This window comes from Peromyscus californicus, unplaced genomic scaffold (genome assembly GCF_007827085.1).
Source record: "Peromyscus californicus insignis strain IS unplaced genomic scaffold, ASM782708v3 Scaffold_16__1_contigs__length_79575227, whole genome shotgun sequence".
Classification (NCBI taxonomy): Eukaryota; Metazoa; Chordata; class Mammalia; order Rodentia; family Cricetidae; genus Peromyscus; species Peromyscus californicus.
Window position 1 is genome coordinate 34,412,878 of NW_026294458.1, and position 23,006 is coordinate 34,435,883.

Here is a 23,006-nt window from a genome sequence, read left to right on the forward strand (position 1 = left end):
ACTCAGGGTCCAAGGTGATTGAACAAATTTGTTCTCCATCTGGTCTTAAATTGGTGCTCTGAGGTTAAAGTCATGTGGTTGGGGCCCAGCAGCTGGAACTCTCCAGTAGTAGTGCTACTCAGAGACAGGTGGGTGGGAGTTGGGTGGTTTTTGGAGTATGATAGTCCATCTGGCTTGAAAGCAGGAGTCTAGCAAGTTGTTGGCAGAAGGGAGCAAGAATCCAACTCTGGAAAATTGAGATTGCTTTAAAACCTTATTGTAAGTATTGGAGTTCAGGAACAAGAGGGACATGGGTGTATAAGCAAGATCTGATGCAGTTTTCCAACACCCTGAAGGTAACTCGGGAAAAAACAGCTCCAGGGGCACTAACATCACTTAGAACTTCCAGCACTACAGTCTGTGAGTGATTCTTGACTCTGATGCTTGGTTACACAGTTAAATTGGTTCATTTGGTTTAGGCAGGAGAGGGCAGCGTGAGAAGCGATAGATATGATAATAAATGACATCCCTGGTGGAATCATAAGAAATGTTTTGAATGGTGCTGACAATTCAAAAGATCCCGGAGGCACAGGCAATGAGGATAATTTCCTGGAGGGCAAGTAAAACAGTTCAAGGCTGATTACTTCAGTCTTTAATTTATTAATGTATTCTTCAAAAAGTGAGTACTATTCTATTGCCCTGAAGAACAGACAGCTCAACGTTGCTCACTTGGGTTTCGCAAGAAAAATGCAAATGAGTGAAGTGCAAAGTTGCTGTGTTGAGAAGGAGTGTGCCTGGGGTTTATCTCTGAATCCATGCTTCTTACTCTGAATGTCCCACATCAAGAATAGCTATAGCATGCAAAACTGATGTTATGATAAAGGTAATTGATAAAGTGAAATTTGGCAACACCCTTTTAAAGGCAAACATTTATTCTTTAGTGAGTTGATTTAAGTGTTTATCCTAGTGTTTTAAAATATTTTAAAAATACAGTTCATATAATTGTAGTCTTCACACTTATATCATGTATCATCAGAACACATTCATGTTTTCCAACAGTGGAATTCTATGTGGTAACTCAATTATAATGTTTCTATAGATGTGCTGCAAAAATGGTTTAGGGAATCTAACATGTTCTTATTCATAGTATGTATGTGAATTAAATATTTGTAATCAGGCATGCCCATTATATGATTGTTCTGAGGAGAATGGATTATCTGCATACCATGGTAACTAGCATAAGTTGGTAGTTTTTGTTCATCAGATACTGTGCTAAGTGATTTTATAAACATTAACTTGTTTAATGCTCAGAAAATTTACACAGCAAAGCCATTATTCTGATTTCATAGAGTAGGAAACTGAGAGTTAGTATTCTAGAAATAAATAGTATTAAAGCTTCATATAGCTGTCGCGTTAGAAAACAGAACTTGAACCAGATCAAAGTCTATGCTGATAGTGCCTGTGCCGTACGCTACATTACCTGCACAATTAACTTGATTCCATGGTAAAGATACAGCTGTGTTGTCAATTTGATGTAACTCAGTTGACTTTGCATGAGGAAAAGAACATCACTTTTGTCACCTCAAGTATTAGTACTTGAACCCCTGTGCCTCTAATTTTAGTGAAGTTGGGCAAGACTGATGCACTATTTTATTTTAAATTTTATTTATTTTCGTGTATATATTTGTGCCTGATTGCCTTTATGTGCACCACAGAGGCCAGAGAGGGCATCAGATCAGAACTAGAGTTACAGGTAGTTGTTACAGGTAGTTGTGAGCCACCACGTAGGTGTTGGCAACCCGGGTATTCTGCAAGACCAGCAAGTGCTTTTTAACCTCTGATCTATCCTGATGACCCATTTTAAAATACAGCATATAGATGAATAGATCTTTAAATTGCACATTCTCATAAGTTGACATTTAATATCAAGGATACAATGGCAGAATAGAAGAGAATTCCCCTGTAGGGAGCATCATTAGTTCGTTTACCTTCATTTGCATATCTCTGTAAAATGAGGAGCTGAATTAGAGATTTTCATATCCCATTTCATTATTGAAACACAAGTATTCTGACGCTTTCATTAATTACTATACAAATTACATTTATTAGGAATAATACAATATAGAAAAACTATTATTCATGTAACTACTTTATATATCTAGTGGAATGTAAATTTTATGTGTTCATATGGATACATGAACATATAAACATACCAATTTAATTCCCTAAACTATTTTACATAACAATCCTGCATGGTAGTGGACATTTTGTGTATTACACAGACAGCAGAATAAGACTTGGGGATCTTGTTTAATTTTCCAAAGATCTCAATCATAAAATAGGAGTCATATTTAAACCCATTTTATCAAAATCTGAAGTCAATATATTTCTAAATTTTTTTTTAATTTCATCTAGGAAAGTGGTTTGTTTAGAAAATATTCTTCCTTAGGTAGGTGACAAATTGGGACATGGAATAAGAGTATCTTAACACAAAAATGTTTCTAATGTGAATTTAGCAGCAAGTATTAAATTGTTTCAGAAGAAAGTAGGTCGAGGCCATATATCCACTTCTAACTTCAGTGGCTGTGTTACACATATCAATTCTATCCCCATCCCTGTGTGACAAACTAATCACCCATCTCCGACCCAATAGCAAGGGCAATTTGGAAATGGGGCCTTATATTTTCAGAAGGAGAAAAATGAAATTGGATTTCATGAACCCATTGCATGTGTTTGGCCCGTGCCTGAGCTGCCTCACTGGTCAGGGGGCAAAGGGCGTCTGCACTAACTGTTATTACACTCACACACAAAAGAGGATATGCAGCCCAGTGCATGTCTTCCTGTTGGGCATGTTGTTTAGTCAGAAAGTTCCAGAAACCTAGACAAATGAGAATACAATAGAAAAATCAGTCTTCTTTTTTTATTCATCATCATCGTTATCATTGTCATCATCATCGCCATCATGACTATCATGAATGTTGCTACGAGCTCTGTCACAATGGTGGAGGATCAGTGGACAAAAAGTTGTTGGACTTGTGGCACCTACCTGAAGAAACTCTCAATGAAGGTAAATATTTAGAGAGACAATCAATGTTGGTGTTTTGAAACATTGCAAAATTTCTGGTAAGGTAACCTTATTCCATCCCAATTTCTCCACATGAACAAGGAAGGCAGTATTTGTTCTTAATGGTTGTTTCGGACAAAGCTTGACCTTCAAGCCTAAAGAGATTCACAAATGTAGACAGATTTAGGCACACGATGCCCAGAGCCCTTTAGAAGAGAAGGCTTAGCAGGACACCTCGAGTCTGTATACTCTTGACGAAGTGCCCTTTGCTTCTGCCAGGGAGCTCGTGGAGGCAAAGATTACATTTTAGTTATGTGGCATGCACTGAGACTCGTGGTTCTCAACCTTTCCAAGTACAAGTTTCCCTTTAAATGTCAAAGTGTCAGAATATCAAGAGATACTAGTTGTAGTGTCTGAATCAACACCGAGGAACTACAAAACAGTGAAGGTCTCCTTGAACTCAAGAGCACCCATGCTTCACGAGCTCCAGCAAGATGCATTTGAAAACTATTCAAATACAAGATGACCATATTTATTTAACTGTACTTGGTATGGCATGTCTTTGAAAATGCTTTGCTGTGAGTCCAAGGAGAGTGAGCTGTGAAGCACTGAATATGGCTGAGGCAATTGCTTCCAGGGTGCCAGTGAAGTGCTGAGATGGTATGTAACATTCCATCAACATCCTTGATTTGCAGGTAACTTTCAATAATTTTGATTATTGAAAAAGGGTACACTATTAGACACACACACATTAGGAAGAAGGATGTGTGGGGTATATGCATTGTGTGTGTTTCATTAATTCATTCATTCATTTGCTGTTCTAAGCATTTAAGAAATGGTGAATACTAATATAAAGTAAGTAGCATATACTACATCAACATTTTGACACAGTGATTCTATTATTCCTTTCATTTTATAGATGAGGGTTTGTATTACAGTTTAATGATATTCTGTTAGAAGGCACAGCCAGTGTCCCACTCATAACACTTAGTGCTCAAATCTGGGGTACCATTCATTATGCTGCACTATCTGTCAAAGTCGTTGCCATAGTTACTATGAAATGTCTTAGGAAGTTTACATTACAATTGGATAAAACGAAAACAAATAATAAAAAACCCTCCCTAATTTATGCATAGATAAACTCTGAGACAGATAACAAATATGATCACCTGCTTTCTATAGGTATTTCTGGGAAAACCTTGTTAATGGAACAACAGAGGTTTTAAATCAGATATGTTTAAATTATTTTCTTCCTTCATCGGCCATCACAAGAGCCTGTCATTTTTCTCATGGGACCAACTGCTTATACAGAAGCCATGACGCCGCAGTCTGTAGCACATACAGAATGATTAGGCTGCTGACTGAGTCCCATCTTTGCAGCCTATTTCTATCACACACTTGGTCACACTGTATGCTTTGATAGTCTCTTGGCTAATAAAAACTGTAGTAGGAAATTCTGAGGTTTTAGTTTGTGATTTTGCTGAAAACATGCTACAATGAGTCACTCATCATTTTCCCATTGGTAAGAGTTATTGTATGGGCAAATCAAAAGCATAATGACATCCACTGATTTTTAATCCAGCAGCTATCAGGCTCACCAGCTGTTCTCATAGCCAGGTTGCCAAGATCCATATATTCTGATTTTTTTTCACCTTGTTGAAACCGAAGACTTAAACATTAGGATGTGAGGCTGTAATGATAAGCATCATGGCAGAGGTGGCCTCTCTCATATCTGCACCATTCCTCCAGAGTCTCAGTCCTTACTGTTTGTACTCAAGGCTATGCTTCCTGAATTCCAAGGAGCTGCTAGTGGTTTGAAGCCTGAGGTAACTGTAGCACTGTGCTACTCAGTCACACTCGCTCTGAAGGATGCAGGTCACCTGTGTGGAGATCCAACTCTTATGCAGGAGGTGGCAAAACCTCTCTTCGTCACTGTGTGGATTACATAGACAACGTCTCTATCTCTGTGTTTATATGGATCTATGTTTTTATAAGATTCAAATCTTTCTTCTCTGAAATGCCTTCTTCCCAATCTATACTGCTGGCTCTCCATATTCCTCTTACATTTCCTGTGTAATTCCACACATATATGTGAAAATACAGCATGATTATATTGTCATTTTGCTCTTGTACTTAATTTTAGAAATTTTTAAATATGTTTCTGAGGAGCATCATGTGGACACTGACTCAACACATTTCTCTAAGTTCTGAGGGAGGTCATGGAGAGTTAACAACCTCATTCCCTTCACTAGCTTTTTCCTCACTAGCCTAATATTCAACATCCACTGTGAGCCCTTTCTTTCTGCTCCTTATTGCTTTTTATGTTCTTCAGGAAATATATATCACATGCCCATCCTTTGGCTTATATCTTACAAACTAGTGTGAGCACAGTTTGGAAAAATCCATAATTTCATTGTTTTCAAGGTAGTAAGTTTTAGAAATAAGACAATTACTAAAAATTATGTGTATGTGAATATCTGAAATGTACATACACGTTTCTAATCAGTGATATTTTATTGTGATGATAATGGGCTAGCTCCATTAGGAACTCTGAATATATATTCATCTGACTTTTTATAGTAGCCTAATAAGATCTGTATTGTTCTGTGGTCAACTTTAGAAGAGAAAATTGCAGCATGGGGTTTTCAGAAGTTCAAGAGACACCAAGTTTGATAGGTAGAGGAGCAGGGAATCCCACTCAGCCACACTCACTCCTGAACCTCTATTCTCTTCTAGTAGGGTCCACTGTTCTAAGATATTTTATGCAATCATTAGTTTTTTTCTTAATCTTTGTCTCTTTGATTCATCTTCTAAAGCAAAGCTAATAACTTCTCATTTCCCAACTCAGCCCTTTCAGGGACTTCAAACTGCTTCTGTGTATTCTTCTGTGACATTTAACTATCTTGATTAATCAAAAACTGTCACAAACATCTAATGGCTGATGATTCCAGTCACATTTCTCATACACTCTCCCTTGCATGTGGAATATCTGCTTGACTCTTTACTAATCAATTCAACACCTGTACTTCCTTCAGTAACACCCTGTGAAAAAACTCTACCTCCTTACCAAATCCCATGGCTGATACATTTTGAAAACGTTCTAGTGTTTTCTAGCACACTAAACATTTTCTGGTTACTTTTGTAAGTCTTTAAAAAATCATTCCAGGTACTTTTTATGCTTTTCCTTTTATTTTCGCTAGCATATTTTAGTGGTTGGAAAGAGATTAGCTTCTATAGGCATATATATCTGCATGCTTACTCCCAGATGATGAAGGATTAGGAGGTGTGACCTCGTTGGAGTGATGTGTCCTTGTTGGAAGAGGTGGACTTTGAGATTTCAAAAGCCCACACCAGGCCCAGAGTCTCTCTTTCTCTGCCTGCTGCCCTCGGATCAGGATGCAGCTTTCAGCTGCTTCTCCAGCACCACCCCTGCTTGTGTGGTGCCATGCTCCCTGCTATGGTGATAACATGCTAACATCCTGAAGCTGTAAGCAAGCCCCCAATTAAACATTTTCTTTTAAAAGAGTTGCCTTGGTCATGATGTCTCTTCACAGCAATGGAATAGTGACTAAGATGCATATATTAAGACACATGCATTAACAATGAGATTTTCATGCATGTATATAACATACTTTGCTCACATCCCCTAATTACTCTTTGTATCCCTTTAAATAACTAACCAAATGTAATTTCTCAGTGGTTGAGTTTACAAAAATCATTGCTTTTATAGCAACTAGTGCTGTGGGATGTTCTGTATGGCAAATGTGTTGCTGATTAGTCAATAAGTAAAACACTGATTGGCCATTGGCTAGGCAGGAAGTGTAGGCGGGACAAGGAGGAGAATAAAGCTGGGAAGTGGAAGGCTGAGTCAGAGAGACACTGCCAGCCGCCATGATGACAAACAGCATGTGAAGATGCCTGTAAGCCACGAGCCATGTGGCAAGGTATAGATTAATGGAAATGGATTAATTTAATCTGTAAGAACAGTTAGCAAGAAGCCTGCCATGGCCATACAGTTTGTAAGCAATATAAGTCTCTGTGTTTGCATGGTTGGGTCTGAGTGGCTGTGGGACTGGCAGGTGAGAGAGATTTGCCCTGACTGTGGGCCAGGCAGGAAAACTCAAGCAACAAGCTAGACTATATTCAATACTAGCAAGACCCTTTCTAACATTGTGTGTGTGTGTGTGTGTGTGTGTGCGTGCGCGCATGTATAGGCCAGAGGATGACGTTGGCTGTCTTTCTCAATCTGTCTCCCCTTTAGTTTTTGAAAAACAATCTCTCATTACACCTGGGGCTCACTGATGTAACTGACCAGCAAGCCTCAGGGGGAATTCTCCTGTCTCTGTCTCCCCAGGCACATTACAGGTGTGTCCCACAGCACCAGGCTTCTATGCGTGTTCCGGTGATCCATCCCAGTTCCTCATGCTTCTGTAGCAAACACATTTAGCAACAGAACCATCTTCCTGGTCCCTTTTCTGACATCATTACAGAGGGAAGAAAATAACTTGATTTTAGGTTCCTTGTTGCAGTCAGGTCTCCACTATTGTGACAAGACATGTGAAAAACAACTTAAGGAGAAATTGATTATAACTGAGAGTTTTTCAGAGGGCTTGGTCTGTGGACTGTAACATGAATCTTAGAAGGTCTTATTAATAAAATCAAACCTGGAGCCAGGTATTGGGGTGAATGCTGGAAGATCAGAGAAGCAGAACAAGCCACAGCTACCTCACCTCACCAGTTTCTCAGCTGATCCTGTTTCCTCAGACTGGAAGCTTCTGAGTCCTCATCCAGAATGAATCTCAGCTGAACTGTGTTGCTCGAAAGTCTGAATGCTTAACCAGCCAAATGCTTCTAGTTTCTGGTCCTCACGCCTTATATACCTTTCTGCTTTCTACCATCACTCTCTGGGATTAAAGGCTCGCTTTCTGGGATTAAAGGCATGAGTCACCATGCTTGGCTGTATCCTTGAACACACGGATTTCTGCCTCTGGAATGCTAGGATTAAAGGCATGTGCCACCACTGCCTAATCTCTATGTTTAATATTGTGGCTGTTCTGCCTCTGACCCCAGATAAGTTTATTAGGGTGCACAATATTTTGGGGAACACAATACCACCACAGTGGACTAGCTCTGCAGAATGTTAGGGAAGAAGTGTGTGATGGCGTAAAGCTGCTCACCTCATGGTGGCCAGGAAGGAGGTGATGGGGAGGAGTAAGAGACTGATACCAAAGGATACTGAGCACACATAAAAAGACATATGGCAGACAAAGTGGGATGGAAGTCATTTGTCCCCTGGAGCTGTTAAATAGTGATCATATGCCTTTATTTAGATTTTCACCTGTCACACAATGTCAATTGTGACTTTTTTATTTCATTTGTGGAATGTTGGTATTCCAAAATTTTGAAATAATTCAGGTTTTAATCACACTATGTTATTATATTCTCCTATGCATACATAGGCCTTGATTGTTACTCTGAAAGAGACAGAATAGTGATACCAGAAGACAAAGCATATTAAGATGCACAACGTAGTGTTTTCCCAGCAGTCTCCCCCTTTCCTTGCCTTGACTCTTACAAGGGATGGCCAGAGCAAGGAAATGGGGGGACTCTTATCACAACTCTGAATGTGAAGTGGCCGAATAAGCTTCTGAAATCATGGCACTTCTGACAACCCCATGTTGGCTTTATCATCTCATTCCCAATCTACTTCCCCTATAAACTGTAGTTTAAAAGTCTATGAAAAGTACCCCAGAGTAAGGAAGTGTAGTGGATGGTGTGTCTGAGTTAGGCTGTCTTCCTTTCTTATGAAACTTACAATGAATGAGCCATCAAATAGAAACTATATAGTGAAACATTGGATTATAAGGAACTGAACAACAGTTTTAGATATAGTCCCTGGCCATTCATATCAATCTTGTTGCACATATATTTTTGAAAATATATTGGTAAATACCAGTCATTGTATTTCATAAGAGAAGCTGCATATCAACAGGATATTTCATTTGTAATATTTTATTTCTATGACTATGCTGAAGCTGGCACTTCTATTATAGACAGTGTTTTAGAGCATTAGCAAGGCCATAATAATTGGCTACCAGACAAAGTTTGTAATACCAAGCCTAGCCATGGGGCTGTTTTAAAGCAATTACTATTATGAAGTCAAACCACTTTAGAGTATTTATTTTACAAACTACTGTATACTGAAATAGACCCGGGAAACAAGACTTCCCTTTCAATGTGTTTTAAAAATATTTCTAGCTTTGGGGCTTGAAAACCCATTTCCTCTTAAATGTAGAAGATTCATAACTCACCATCAAAATAAAGCAATTGGAATCTACCAGCTTTAATACATAAATAACCTATATACTCTGAACATATACCTTAGGATAATTACTCTATTTGAATACAACTTTGGTGAATTCATATGAGAGGCAGGGTTTGTGTTGTGGGTGGGATATTAAAAGCGTTTTTATTGCAACTCTAATAAATAGCTTATTGGGTAATATGAATATTCAGAATAATGCCAAATATATAAAGTAGAAGACTGAAATATACTGTCGTATACATAAAAGAAAGAAAATAAATGTCAATGAATATTTTTCAGCAGTATATATATACATATGCATTAGTTTTCCTCAAGCACATTGGCTAAGAATGGTACTGTTTAGTTTAAATGAAAAGATAGAGGAAGGTAAAGGTATATATACAGAGATGGAGCCACAACTTCAAGGATGAACATTTTTCTACACAACCATGGTTTCTCTTCTTTGATCCACTTTCTGTTATTTCAGCGGGAGGGGCTCAAGTGTGTTTCCCAAAGTTTCCTGCTTTTTTAGACAAGGCAATTTTTTGAATTCTCTGGGCCTCTGGGTATCTGAAGCTTTGAGAGTAAATATGCCATTAGGTGTTGAATGGACCCAAGGAGCAGAGTGAATTTTGGGGGAATTATGGAGTAGGAGCTCCCTACAGAGATGGCTCAGTATGGACTGAATTTTCTATCACTACATGGGTAGAATAAGGTTTTTGTTGAACCAAACTGGAAGCAGGGTTGTTTGAATTCTTCTACTTAGCACACTAATTTGTTTGACTTTCTTGCCACATGGGGACCTACACATTGACGTGAAGTTGAGGAGAAACTATGATTGAGAACGTATAGGTGGTCATGTTGTAGTGATATGTGCTTGATCCCTGACCAAGTGTACGAAGTCAGAGCTGATATTTACAATTCTTACTGTCTGTCAGAGTTGTTTGCTGAATCTAACATATTTATTTTTAAGGCTTCTTGATTATGGAGGCTGAATCTTGGGCACTGTAAAATTTGAAAGTCTAAAAAAGTAGTTTCTAAATGTAATATTAAATTCAGCACTGATTTTCAACATTCTAAGTAAAGAAGTTTCTGAGTGCCGTGGAAAGACTCAGGACCAACTTTGAAATTAAAGTGCTTCTTAAGGACTGACCTCACCTCCCTACTCTGTTTCAATTAGCTATTACAAGCCATTACGAGAACTACTAATACCAATATTCATATATTACTGCTTCAAACATGTGATTAAAATGAGCGAGATGGGCGGTAAGGAGGTATAAATTTTGTGAATCATTCCTTAGGTAATGTGCCAAATAGAAATCTAAGAACATAAGTTTTGGGCATTGCCGATGTCCAAATTCTTATACTTACTAAATTCAGTAACCTTGAATGAATAATTTACCTCTTATGCTACTTTCTATATCATCTATGTCTATCTATATCTATATCTTTCTATATGAATATATGAACAACAGTAATATAAGGGTAACTATTCTATAGATTATATATAAAAAGTACATTATATATGTATATGTTATTTCTTATTTTTAAAGGATTAATTTATTTTCTTTTATGTGTATAAATGTTTTGCCTGCATGAACCATCATGGGTGCTAGGAACCAACTTGGTTCTCTACAAGAGCAACAAATGCTCTTAACCACTGAACAATCTCTTCATTCCCACACATATGCATGCATTTCTTAATAAAAACAGTGCCTAATTCAAGTAAGTCCCATGCAGACACTAACTATTGTTATTAGTACAAGCCTTGACTCTCCAAAAAAAAAATTTCTCTCTAAGGATCCATGCACTCAAACGGTAATTGTAACAATTCTTCTGAACTTTGATATGTGTATTGTTCTGGGTTCATCACTGAAGCATATACATACTTAAGGGCTCCTATAAGTTAAGGTGGCAATTTCCTGATAGATGATATTTTTTCTTTTTGCAATGTTGAATTGTGCTCTCATATGTGAAGAACAAAAGACATTTATGAAGTTCTTAATTTCTACAGGTGTCTTTCTTTATAGATCATCTGGGTCCTCAACATTTGCTGATCGGGTCTATTTCATAATCTCAGGGTTTTCTTTTTATGACATGAATTCACATACTTGTATGTCCTTGTGTTTCTGGTTTCATTTTTATGTTTACACAAATAAGTTGTTTATCGGTCTTTGCCTCATGGTTTGTGTTGGATGGACAGTGGTGGTTCACACACACAAACAAGGTGTGGGCCATTCTGCTTCAGCACTTAGAACAAATTCTTGCAGTATAAAATGAGTCACTCAGGGCAAGGTAAAGGCTGGAAGCTACTATTTGTATAAAGTAGAGTAAGCAGCACACTGCTTGTTCGTCACAAAGAGGTGGTTCACAAGAGAGAGTATCACACTAAATGAAACTGTCTTAAAGGTGCTCTACCTCACTGGTAATCAGTGGTAGGCTAGGCAGATGTCACAGCACACTCAAGAGAATGACTGAGACTTAGAGACAGCCCTGCTAAAGCTTGCTGAGAATTTGGAGACATGCTCTGCTGGAAGACTGATAGTGGAACTAACAACCAATTTTACAAAAATATTTACTAGTATCTCTTTAATGCTGACCTTTGCATTAGAAATTTCACTCACGCATATATACCCAATCAGAAAGATTTGTGTGTGTCATAATGCAAACTAGTTTTAAAAATAAACTATATTGGCTACAATCATGGATCTTTCCATGTATATATTTCATTTTCATATCTCACTATATAAAAGATTTCCAATAACTATAGATATCAAAGATACAGTAATTAAATCATACAATGAAATTTCATGTGTTCATAACCATGAATATTTTAAATTTAATTGTTACCTACCATTCCACACTTTCCATGACAAGTTAGGGTTCTTTCCCCTTTTTACTAGTTTAAGAGTTACACAATTGTTTCTACACACAATGTATGTTCATGCCAAACATTGAAGAAGTTGCCATTGATAAAGACTCTGAATATCATGTTGAGCTTTCAGCACACAAGAGCACAATCAAGGTAGAGTCTTCATTTAATATGCCAGGCAGAACTGGCACCATGTCAATGTCTCTAGTCGTCTAAATTGGGCCTTGAGAGCAAATGCAGTCAAGGTTGTTTGTCATGAGCCTATCTGAAATCCATTGAACCTTAAAAATGCGTATTGCATATTCATTAGCCATCATTGCTGCAGAGGAGACCTAGAGGCAATCATGCAGATGAATGTGTACCTTCCACTGACACTTCCTGGCAAAGTGCACTGTCCATGAAATTGTAAATAAAAACATCTCGGAAGCAGCTGCATAATTTTCCCAGGCCCTCATGGCTACTCTGTTTTACTCGAGGTCTGAACATGATGCATTCATGTTAATCATGTGTCTCTTGGAAAATGCATCCTCCCTGCCTCCCTACCTACGCCCATGTATATTACTGACAGAACATTTTGCAGAAGTGTTTGGATAGATGTAGGGCTGCAGGTGTTTTTCTGCTCTTATCTTTGAACTTTTGAGCCTCTTTTATAAAAAAAGTAAATTTCTGGCCTGTGGCATGTAGCTGGTATGTATGAGTTCACTTAAGATTTAAGGCAGGTTCTTTGCATCTCAGTGGCACCAAGAACCTCTTAATAATCAAGTGGCCTGCATAAGTAGTCAGGTCACACACAGAACAGAGCTTTTAGCTAGTTAAGAAAATACTGTAAGTTATCAGAAAGGAAAAAAATGCTTCTGATTTGGAAGTATTAGAAAATGGTAACTTTTTTTTTTCATCTATGAAAGATAATTGATATGAAACAGAAACTAGAAACCAGAAAATGGTTTCTGCCAGGAATTTTAGTTTCTTGCTCATTGAAATGTAAACCTCTGTTTTAAAGAAATATATCCCCATAATGTTGTACCCTCTTAAGGGCCAGATTTTACTGTGGTCCTAAGCTTTTTGTTTGTTTGTTTGTTTTTGGAGACAAAGTTTCTATGTATAGTCCTGACTGTCTTGGAACTCACTCTGTAAACTAGACTGGCCTCAACCTGCCTCTTCCTGTCGAATGCCACCACCACCCTGCAGTGGTCCTAGTTTTACACAGTGCGATCTGTTGGTGATAGAATTGGATTCAGTTTTCCAAACCATTACAATGCTTTTGTCTCCCAGGCAGGGTGAACATGCTTTAGCACTGATTAGTAAGTATTTAATTTCCAACACTAGTGCATTCAGAAGGCAAAAGGTGGCAGCATGCACTTCACAGAATACAACTTATCTTTCCATTAGCATTTTGCCAATTAGCATTGGATTTCATTGTTATGGCAAAAGGAAGCCTGCAATACTCAAAATAAAATAATGAAACATGATAGCCAACATTCTAACTCAGAATCATCACTTTAAAACAGTGGTTTTCCACAGGGCTCACAGAGGCTCGTAGAGATTGAAGAAGCAGTCACAGAGCCTGCATGGGTCTTCTCTAGGTCTTTTGAATATATGTTATATTTGTTGTATTTTTGTGGGACTCCTAACAGTGAAAATGGGATGTCATTGATTCTTTTGCCTGGGGACCCCTTTCTGCCTGCTGGGTTGCCTGGTCCAGCCTTGATTTGAGGATTTGTGCCTAGTCTTTATTGTATCTTGTTATGCTGTGTTCAGTTGATACTCTTGGGAGCCCTGCTCTTTTCTGAAGGGAAACAGAGGAGGAGTAGATCTGGGAGGAGAGTGAAGTGGGTGGGTTGGGAGGAGTGGAGGTGAGTGCTTGCAGTATCTCAGGCTTTTGATGTGGTGCTTTCATATCCATTATTTTAATTTCTTCTCAATTCAGCCTAAGTTTGTATTTACTAATATTGAAATTGAGTTTCGGTGACTCTCAATAATAGTCTAATAAAATAAGTTCCAACCAAAAACACAAGTTAAAACAAAACAAAACTCCCAAATAGTGGTTCTCAATCTTTGGGTCGTGACCTAAAGGGTTGCATATCAGATATTTATGTTACAATTCATTACAGTAGCAAAATTGCAGTTATGAAGTAGCAATGAAATAATTTTATGGTTGGGGGTTCACCCCAACATGAGGAACTTAATTAAAGGGTCACAGCACTAGGGAAGCTGAGAACCACTCCTTTAAAAGGTAAGTAAGTACATACCATTGCTGTGGGATGGTCTGTATGTCAAATGTGTTGCTGATTGGTCAATGAATAAATCACTGATTGGTCAGTGGCCAGGCAGGAAGTATAGGCGGGACTAACAGAGAGGAGAATTGAGAGAACAGGAAGCTGGGTGGGGGAGACACTGCCAGCCACCATGATGAGAAAGAGCATGTGAAGATGCCGGTAAGCCACGAGCCATGTGGCAAGGTATAGATTAATGGAAATGGATTAATTTAAACTGTAAGAACAGTTAGCAAGAAGCCTGCCATGGCCATACAGTTTGTAACCAATATAAGTCTCTGTGTTTACTTGGTCGGGTCTGAGCTGCTGTGGGACTGGCGGGTGAGAGAGATTTGTCCTGACTGTGGGCCAGGCAGGAAAACTCTAACTACAAATGGCACCCAACGTGGGGCAAGAGTTTCCACCTAAAAGCTGAGAAAAAAAGATTCTAAAACGGAGCTAAAAACAGCTTCCTAATTGTCTCTCTCAAATGAGCGGCAGCTGCCGGTTTGAGCTACTGGCGGGTTCCTAGCGTGCATGCATGCTCGACCTGCAGTATGGTGGGAATCAGGCCTCTGCAAGTGGCACATTAAGCTGTGTGGTGGATTTAGCCTTTGCTAGTACAAAACAAAAAAAAAAAAAGAGGTTTCTGGGCTACACGCTGCTTTGATAGAAGCATAGACCCACTATTTCTGAGAGTTGATGGCTCCCAGAGCTGGTGGAAAATGTATCACCACCATGTTGGGAAGCTGAAGTGGGAAGAGCCAGCAGCGCCAGCGCCGTTTCAGGCTTAGAAGGCTGCAGTTCAAAGCAATAGGCTCAAGCTAATATAAAAAATAAGCCACATAAAGATGGCTACCACACAAAGAATCTGGATTATGTTCTTTTTGATATTCGTAACTAAAGAAAAACATTTGATTACAAAAGCTGTTGAGTTATGCCAAAATGTATATTTTAAAGGTACCTTGACTTCAAAATTTGGATGTAAGGATATGTTGCTTTGGAAAGGAGGCTCTGCTTTTGTTTCCACAGAAAGCCAGAGGCTATGGATTTGTTCCAGATTAAGACACATCAGGTTTGACCAGCCAAGACCACCTGAAAGGTCTCCGATGACACCATGGCCCAGATGACCCAACATCCAGAACCATTTCAAGGCAACTGGCTCAGACGATACACCCTCATGGACTACTCCATAACCCTAAAATATTCTTTGTGTCCCCATAAGATACAGCGCCCCCCTCCAGCAGGAAGTAGTAAGAGAAGCTACGCCCAAATTCCCAAATATACCAAGCTGACTTTGGAGATGTGTAAAGGTTAAAACCTTCCTTTTTAAGAAAAGAAAAGGGGAAGTGCTGTGGGATGGTCTGTATGTCAAATGTGTTGCTGATTGGTCAATGAATAAATCACTGATTGGTCAGTGGCCAGGCAGGAAGTATAGGCGGGACTAACAGAGAGGAGAATTGAGAGAACAGGAAGCTGGGTGGGGGAGACACTGCCAGCCACCATGATGAGAAACAGCATGTGAAGATGCCGGTAAGCCACGAGCCATGTGGCAAGGTATAGATTAATAGAAATGGATTAATTAATTAATTAATTAATGCTTGTCTTTCTGAGTCTGGGTTCCCTCACTCAGGATGATATTTTCTAGTTCCATCCATTTGCCTGAAAATTTCATGCTCTCTTTGTTTTTCTCTGCTGAGTAGTACTCCATTGTGTATATGTACCACATTTTATTTATCCATTCTTTGGTTGAGGGGCATCTAGGTTTTTTTCCAGGTTCTGGCTACTACTAATAATGCTGTTAATGAACATAGCTGAGCATGTGTCCTTGTGGTATGGATTGAGCATTCCTTGGGTATATGCCCAAGAGTGGCATAGCTGCATCTTGAGATTGATTCCCAATTTTCTGAGAAATGGCCATACTGATTTCCAAAGTGGCTGTGCAAGTTTGCACTCCCACTAACAGTGGATGAGTGTTCTCCTTGTTCCACATCCTCTCCAAACAGAAGCTGTCATCAGTGTTTTTGATCATAGTCATTCTGACAGGTGTAAGATGGTATCTCAGAGTCATTTTGATTTGTATTTCCCTGATGACTGAGGATGTTGAGCAATTCCTTAAATGTCTCTTGGCCATTTGAGATTCTTCCACTGGGAATTTCCTGTTTAGCTCTGAAACCCATTTTTAAATTGGATTGTTTGGTATTTTGCTGTTTAGTTTCTTGAGTTCTTTATATATTTTGGAGATCAGCCTTCTGCCAGATGTGGGGCTGGTGAAGATCTTTTCCCATTTTGTAGGCTGTCGTTTTGTCTTATTTACCGTGTCCTTTGCCTTACAGAAGCTTCTCAGTTTCAGGAGATCTCATTTATTAATTTGTTGCTCTTAGTGTCTGTGCTACTGGTACTCACTCATAAGTGGATATGAGATGTAAAGCAAAGGCTAACCAGACTACAACCCGCAGCTCCAGAGACTCTAGCTAACAAGGAGGATCCTAAGAGGGATGCATGGATCAGCCTGGGAAGGGGAAATAGATGAGATCTCCATGAGTAAACTGTGGATGAAGGGGACACAGTAGAGGGTAGGGGACAGAGAATGAGAACATAAGGGAACGGGATAGTCAAGCTGGATGGACTGGGAGAGCAATGAAAGAGATACCATGATAGAGGGAGACATCATGCGGATAGGGAGAAACCAGATTGTAGCTAGAGTTTTCCCTGCCTGGCCCACAGTCAGGACAAATCTCTCTCACCTGCCAGTCCCACAGCTGCTCAGACCCAACCAAGTAAACACAGAAACTGGTATTGCTTACAAACTGTATGGTCATACCAGGCTTCTTGCTAACTGTTCTTACAGCTTAAATTAATCCATTTCTATAAATCTATACCTTGCCTCGTGGCTTGTGGCTTACCGGCATCTTCACATGCTGTTTGTCATCGTGGCGGCTGGCAGAGTCTCTGACTCAGCCTTCCACTTCCCAGCTTTATTCTCCTCTCTGTTAGTCCTGCCTATACTTCCTGCCTAGCCACTGGCCAATCAGTGTTTTATTTATTGACCAATCAGAGCAACACATTTGCCATACAGAACATCCCACAGCACCAGATGCTAGGGAAGTTCCCAGGAATCCACAAGGATGATACCAGCTTAGACTATCAGGAATAGTGGAGAGGGGGCCTGAACTGGCTTACCCCAGTAATCAGATTGGTGAATACCCTAACTGTCACCATAGAGCCTTCATTCAGTAACTGATGGAAGCAGATGCAGAGATCCACAGGCAAACACACCAGACTGAGCTCCAGGAGTCCAGTTGAAGAGAGAGAAGAGAGATTCTATGAGCAAGGGGCATCAAGATCATGATGGGGAAACCTACAGAGACAACCAAACCAAACTAGTGGGAACTCATGAAATTTAGACCAACAGCTGTGGAGCCTCCACAGGACTGCACTAGGCCCTCTGCATAAGTGAGATAGTTGTGTAGCTTGATCTTCTTAAGGGGCCCCTGGCTGTAGGATAAGGATCCATCCCTGGTGCATGAGCCGGCTTTTTGGAGCCTATGGTGGGACACCCCACACAGCCTTGAGACAAGGAAAGGGGTCTGGACCTGCCTCTACTGAATGTACCAGGCTCTGCTAACTCCCCATGGGAGGCCTTATCTTCTTGTAGGAGGCAATGGGGGTGGGGGTGGATGGGGGGGTGGGAGGAGGGAAGAGAGGAGGATCTGTGATTCATATGTACAATGAATAAAAAATTTCTTAATAAAAAATTAAACAAAGGTAAGTAAACAAAACACTACGTATATTGGGAAGCCATCATGAGGAACAAGAGAGGCAGAGATCAGAAAAACTTAGAGTCAAAGAAACAGCCGCTACAACAGCTAAGGAATAATTTCCTATCTGGGTGTATTTTAGCACACAAAGTTTCAAAAGGATGTTCCTACTTAAAACTCAACCAATCATATTACATGGTTAATAAGATTATCAGTCACATGACAGCAAACTCGATGGACTCAGTGAGCATCATGGTCCCCAGAGCTTGTAGATGTATCCAACCTTCTTATTAAATAAGAAACACAGAACCAATGCAAAGAAGAAAGCCAAGAGGTCAGAGCTAAGAGCTAAAACCTTACCCTTCCTCCTGCGGTGGTCCTACCTCTCCGAACCAGAGCTACCCCTGTGTTAAAGTCTTTATATAGAGTTCCTGTCCTGCCTTCTCATTGGTTGTAAACCCAACCACATGACCACCGCCTCACAGCCTGTCTGTATAGGCCTCCAGGTTTTCCATGATTGGTATTAAGATTAAAGGCATGTGTATCCAATAATGGCTGTATCCCTGAACACACAGAGACTTACCCAGCTTTGCCTACCAAGTGCTGGAATTACAAGCGTACGCCACCACTGCCTTGCTTTCCTATGGCTTGCTAATAGATCTGACCCCCGGGCAACTTTATTTATTAACATACAAATAACATTTTAATACAAATAAAATATCACCATAAGAGCTAAAGAGTTAATTTTTTTTTCAAACTACAGGCATGTCTATAATCCTAACACTCAGATTGTGAAGTTAGTCACATGACCAAGATACTTTTTCCAACAATAACAAAATTCAACTAAGAAATTGCAGCACAGTGAGGAACCAAAGCAGATGAAAATGAGAAAGATCTGAAGAGGTGCAGATGATGGGTCCCACATTTCAGCTCTACCTCCTTGATGATTCACAACACAGAACAAAAGCAGTAGGTTGGCAGTAGATGAAATATCAGTCAAACATTTCTTAAAACTGAAAGATACTGTTTCTTTACATTATAAAGCCCATATAAATTATTCAACAAGATTATAAAGCACTCAGCCAGACTGTGGATACTACCAGATCTAATGAGATTTAGGACACTAAGAGACAAGAACAAACCCCTACAATCTTCCTGAGAAATAGAAGGTGTGTATGCCAGGAAATGATAGATTGAAATTAGATTTGCTGCAAATCCGTTGGATTTATGAGATGTAAGAACATATTGGAAACTGCATTTTAAGACAAACAATCTCCACCTGTCGCTCTTCTTTGACATTTGATTGTGAAAGAGAAATAGGGTTGTTTTGCACATAGATTGAGCCATAAAAAATGTATCAATTATAGATGAAGGTTGGATTACTTTTGGGCATTTTACAAGAACAGAAATACGAAACAGAGAAGAATATATAGGGTATTTAAGGTAATAAAAATTAATTAAAATTGTAATAAAGAATATGTTGTAATTATTCTAAGCATCAATACTTAAAAATCAAGCATTTATAACTTAAAAATTGCAAATAGAATAACATGGCAACTAAAAGTAAACATTTTGTAGTTTGTGCTTTTTCGTGGACACTTAAGGAACATCATTTAATACTAGCTACTGTTTAAAATAATATAATTATGAAAAAGTTGTTTAAAAAGTTGTTTACTATTAGATACAAATACATAGAATATATGACTTTCAAATCATTAATAAAAATAATAACATTGATCAATTTAATGAAAAGACAATAAGGGGTAATATACATGAACAATCTATATATTATGTAAAAAATTTAAAATTTACCAATAATATCAAGCAATGAATTAAAATTAAAATATGATATAGGGCTAGCAAATTGCTTGAGCTTCTGAAGGTATTTGCTACCAACCAGATGACCTGAGTTTGATCTCTGAGTCCCATATGGTGGAAGGAAAGAACTAACTCTTGCAAGTTGTTTTCTGACCTCCACAAATGCACCATGGCAGGCACATACACAATAAATAAAAAGTAAATAATAATTAAAATAAAAATAAATGATAATTAAAATAAAAAAATAAGTATATGGTAAACAATTAATGCTTACCTCAGAAATGTAAGAATTGTTTAACAATAATGCAACTTATTAATGCAATACACAATACTGGCCAGTTTAAAGAAAAATGTAATTTAAATGGCATTCTTCGGTGAATAAAGTAATAAAATCTAGAAAATTGGTTTCCTGTTCATTATCTTGATAATTCTTTATAAACATGTCTGTAAAGATCTAGACCACGAGTAACATTTGGATTGTTTCCTATTGAAGAACTGAGGAAGGAAGAAGGACCATTATCACCCTATCTACCAGGACACCGAGGCGATACAACCACAGCAACAGCAGAGAGAGCGCAGTGACAGTATTCCTGGTACCTGAGGAGGATACCTGTCACATGAAGAGTCTAAGAGAGTCAGCTTAAAAGCCATCAGCATGCATTAAGTTACTTGCAAGACAGCTAAATAAAGTATCAACCTATGAAAGCAATTATCTGTAACATCAAACTAGAGAAAAATCATATTCAAAGTTCAACTAGAGTAGCTGACAGCCACAACAAAAACACAAAACTGTAAGATGTCTATGAGTAAAGCCAATAAATGATGCTCAAGGAACTTAGGTTTAAAAATCTGAAATACCTAAATGCCGTTTAGAAATGCAGGAAAGCTGCATACATAGAGAAATAAAAATAAAACTTTGTAAATAAGGAAAATCATTATTTAAAATATTTTCATTGTCATAAAGCAAATCCATAATTCAGAGAAAAGCCACTCAAATCATAGATTTTTTTCCCCATTAAGCAAAAGATGTGGGCAGAATTTTATAAGGAGCACTAAACGTGAAAAAATAGTCAAGATAATATTGAAAGAAAAACAATGGTGGCATCTTGTGCTTTTAATATCAAAGTGTTACCAATAGTTATGAAATGACAATTCTGCCATGATTAATTGGGGTTAAGACTTTTTAAGTGTCAGCCCCTTCTCTTATTCTCTGTTTAATATATTGTAAAGTGGAAATTTTATAGGAGGAGAAATGAATCATTCAGTAAATTAGAGAATAAATTGGTGTGTGTTCTATAAAACTTTTGATGACATCTTTAGTCACAAACTCATATGAAAGTAGATTATTTATAAAACCAAATAAAATTAGATTAAAGATAGCCACGTAAAAGTAAACTTAGTATGTGCAAAGACAGTACAGAAGACTGTACACTTGATTTAAAAGTTGTTTATTATTACACTGTGTGTGCACACATGTGTGAGTCTGTATGTGTGTGGCACATGCATCATCGCACATGCATGGAGGTTAGAAGGCAATGTTTTTTTTTTTTTGGTTTTTTGAGACAGGGTTTCTCTGTGTAGCTTTGCACCTTTCCTGGAACTCACTTGGTAGCCAAGACTGGCCTCGAACTCACAGAGATTCGCCTGCCTCTGTCTCCCAAGTGCTGGGATTAAAGGCATGCGCCACCACCACCCGGCCGTAGAAGGCAATGTTGTAAGTCTATTCTCTTCATTCACTCTGATGTGGATTCTGGAGATTTAACTCAGGTCCTCAAACCACGGAGCCCTCATTCAAGCTTGTACGCTCACTCTTTAGGTGGAGAAAACCTTCAAAATTAAGTCACAAAGTGAAAACTTGTAATGGAAAATTTGAAAAAAAAAAACCCTTAAAATAAAAGTATACTTCCAACATAGGTAGTATGAAAATACCAATATCAAGTGGTAATTATTAATAATATTAATATATATGAAAATATCACAAGTAAATGAGGAGCAGATAACAAAATATATAGGAAAACGATGGAAAATATTTGAATCAATATTTAATGGACTGACAAAGAAAAATGACCCCAAATTGAAGAAAAAACAAAAGATTTTCCTCAGTGATAATAAATATGTTCTTAAATTACCATTCATATGCTTATAGATTTGCATGAATATAAATAAGTGATATACAAAATATGATAACATATATATGTTATAAACATGAAATTACTTAGTGTGTTTACCATATATGTGGATATGAATAATATTTTACATTCAAAGCTAAATGCATGAAGAAAAGCAGGGAGATGTAGTCAGTAGAGGGCTGTGGCCTCTCTGCGAGGAGCCCAGAATTTGATTTAGTGATGCCTTTCTCCTTTTTATATCTTCATTTTCAGTAGGATAAGTATTCAGGAAATATGTGTCTGAAATTATTTTAATCAATTTATAGCTCAGGCATTAGACAGATAAAACTGGCAGTTCTCACAAATAAATGTAGTTTTAAATTAAATTGTAAGCTGTAGAAACTAGTATCCTAAGCCACTAGACTCCTATACCAACAGAACAATCTCCTGAATATTCATTTTTACAAAAGCAATTACAGAATTTAATTGAGTTGTCATCAATGCAGCACCAGAGGTTTTAGACTTTCTTTGGGCGGGGAGGGGGCATGGGGGAACAACTCCGTTAACATCTATCTACCAGCTAGGTCTCTTGGTTTTGTGCTTTGGGGAATTCAAGTATACTTGGATATTTATTGGAGTTTGCATTTGCAATCAAAATGTGTGTGTGTTACCCTGAGGTGATGACAACCAGTCTGAAGATTCTGAAGGGGAGGGGGATTCACTGAAGAGAACTATGTAAAGGTGGGTACATGGCATGTATAACCAATCACCTCCTTGTCGAATTCCTCAGCCTCACTACAGGGAAAGCAGTGAAATAGTCGTGGGTTCTTCTATACTTCAGTTCTGTG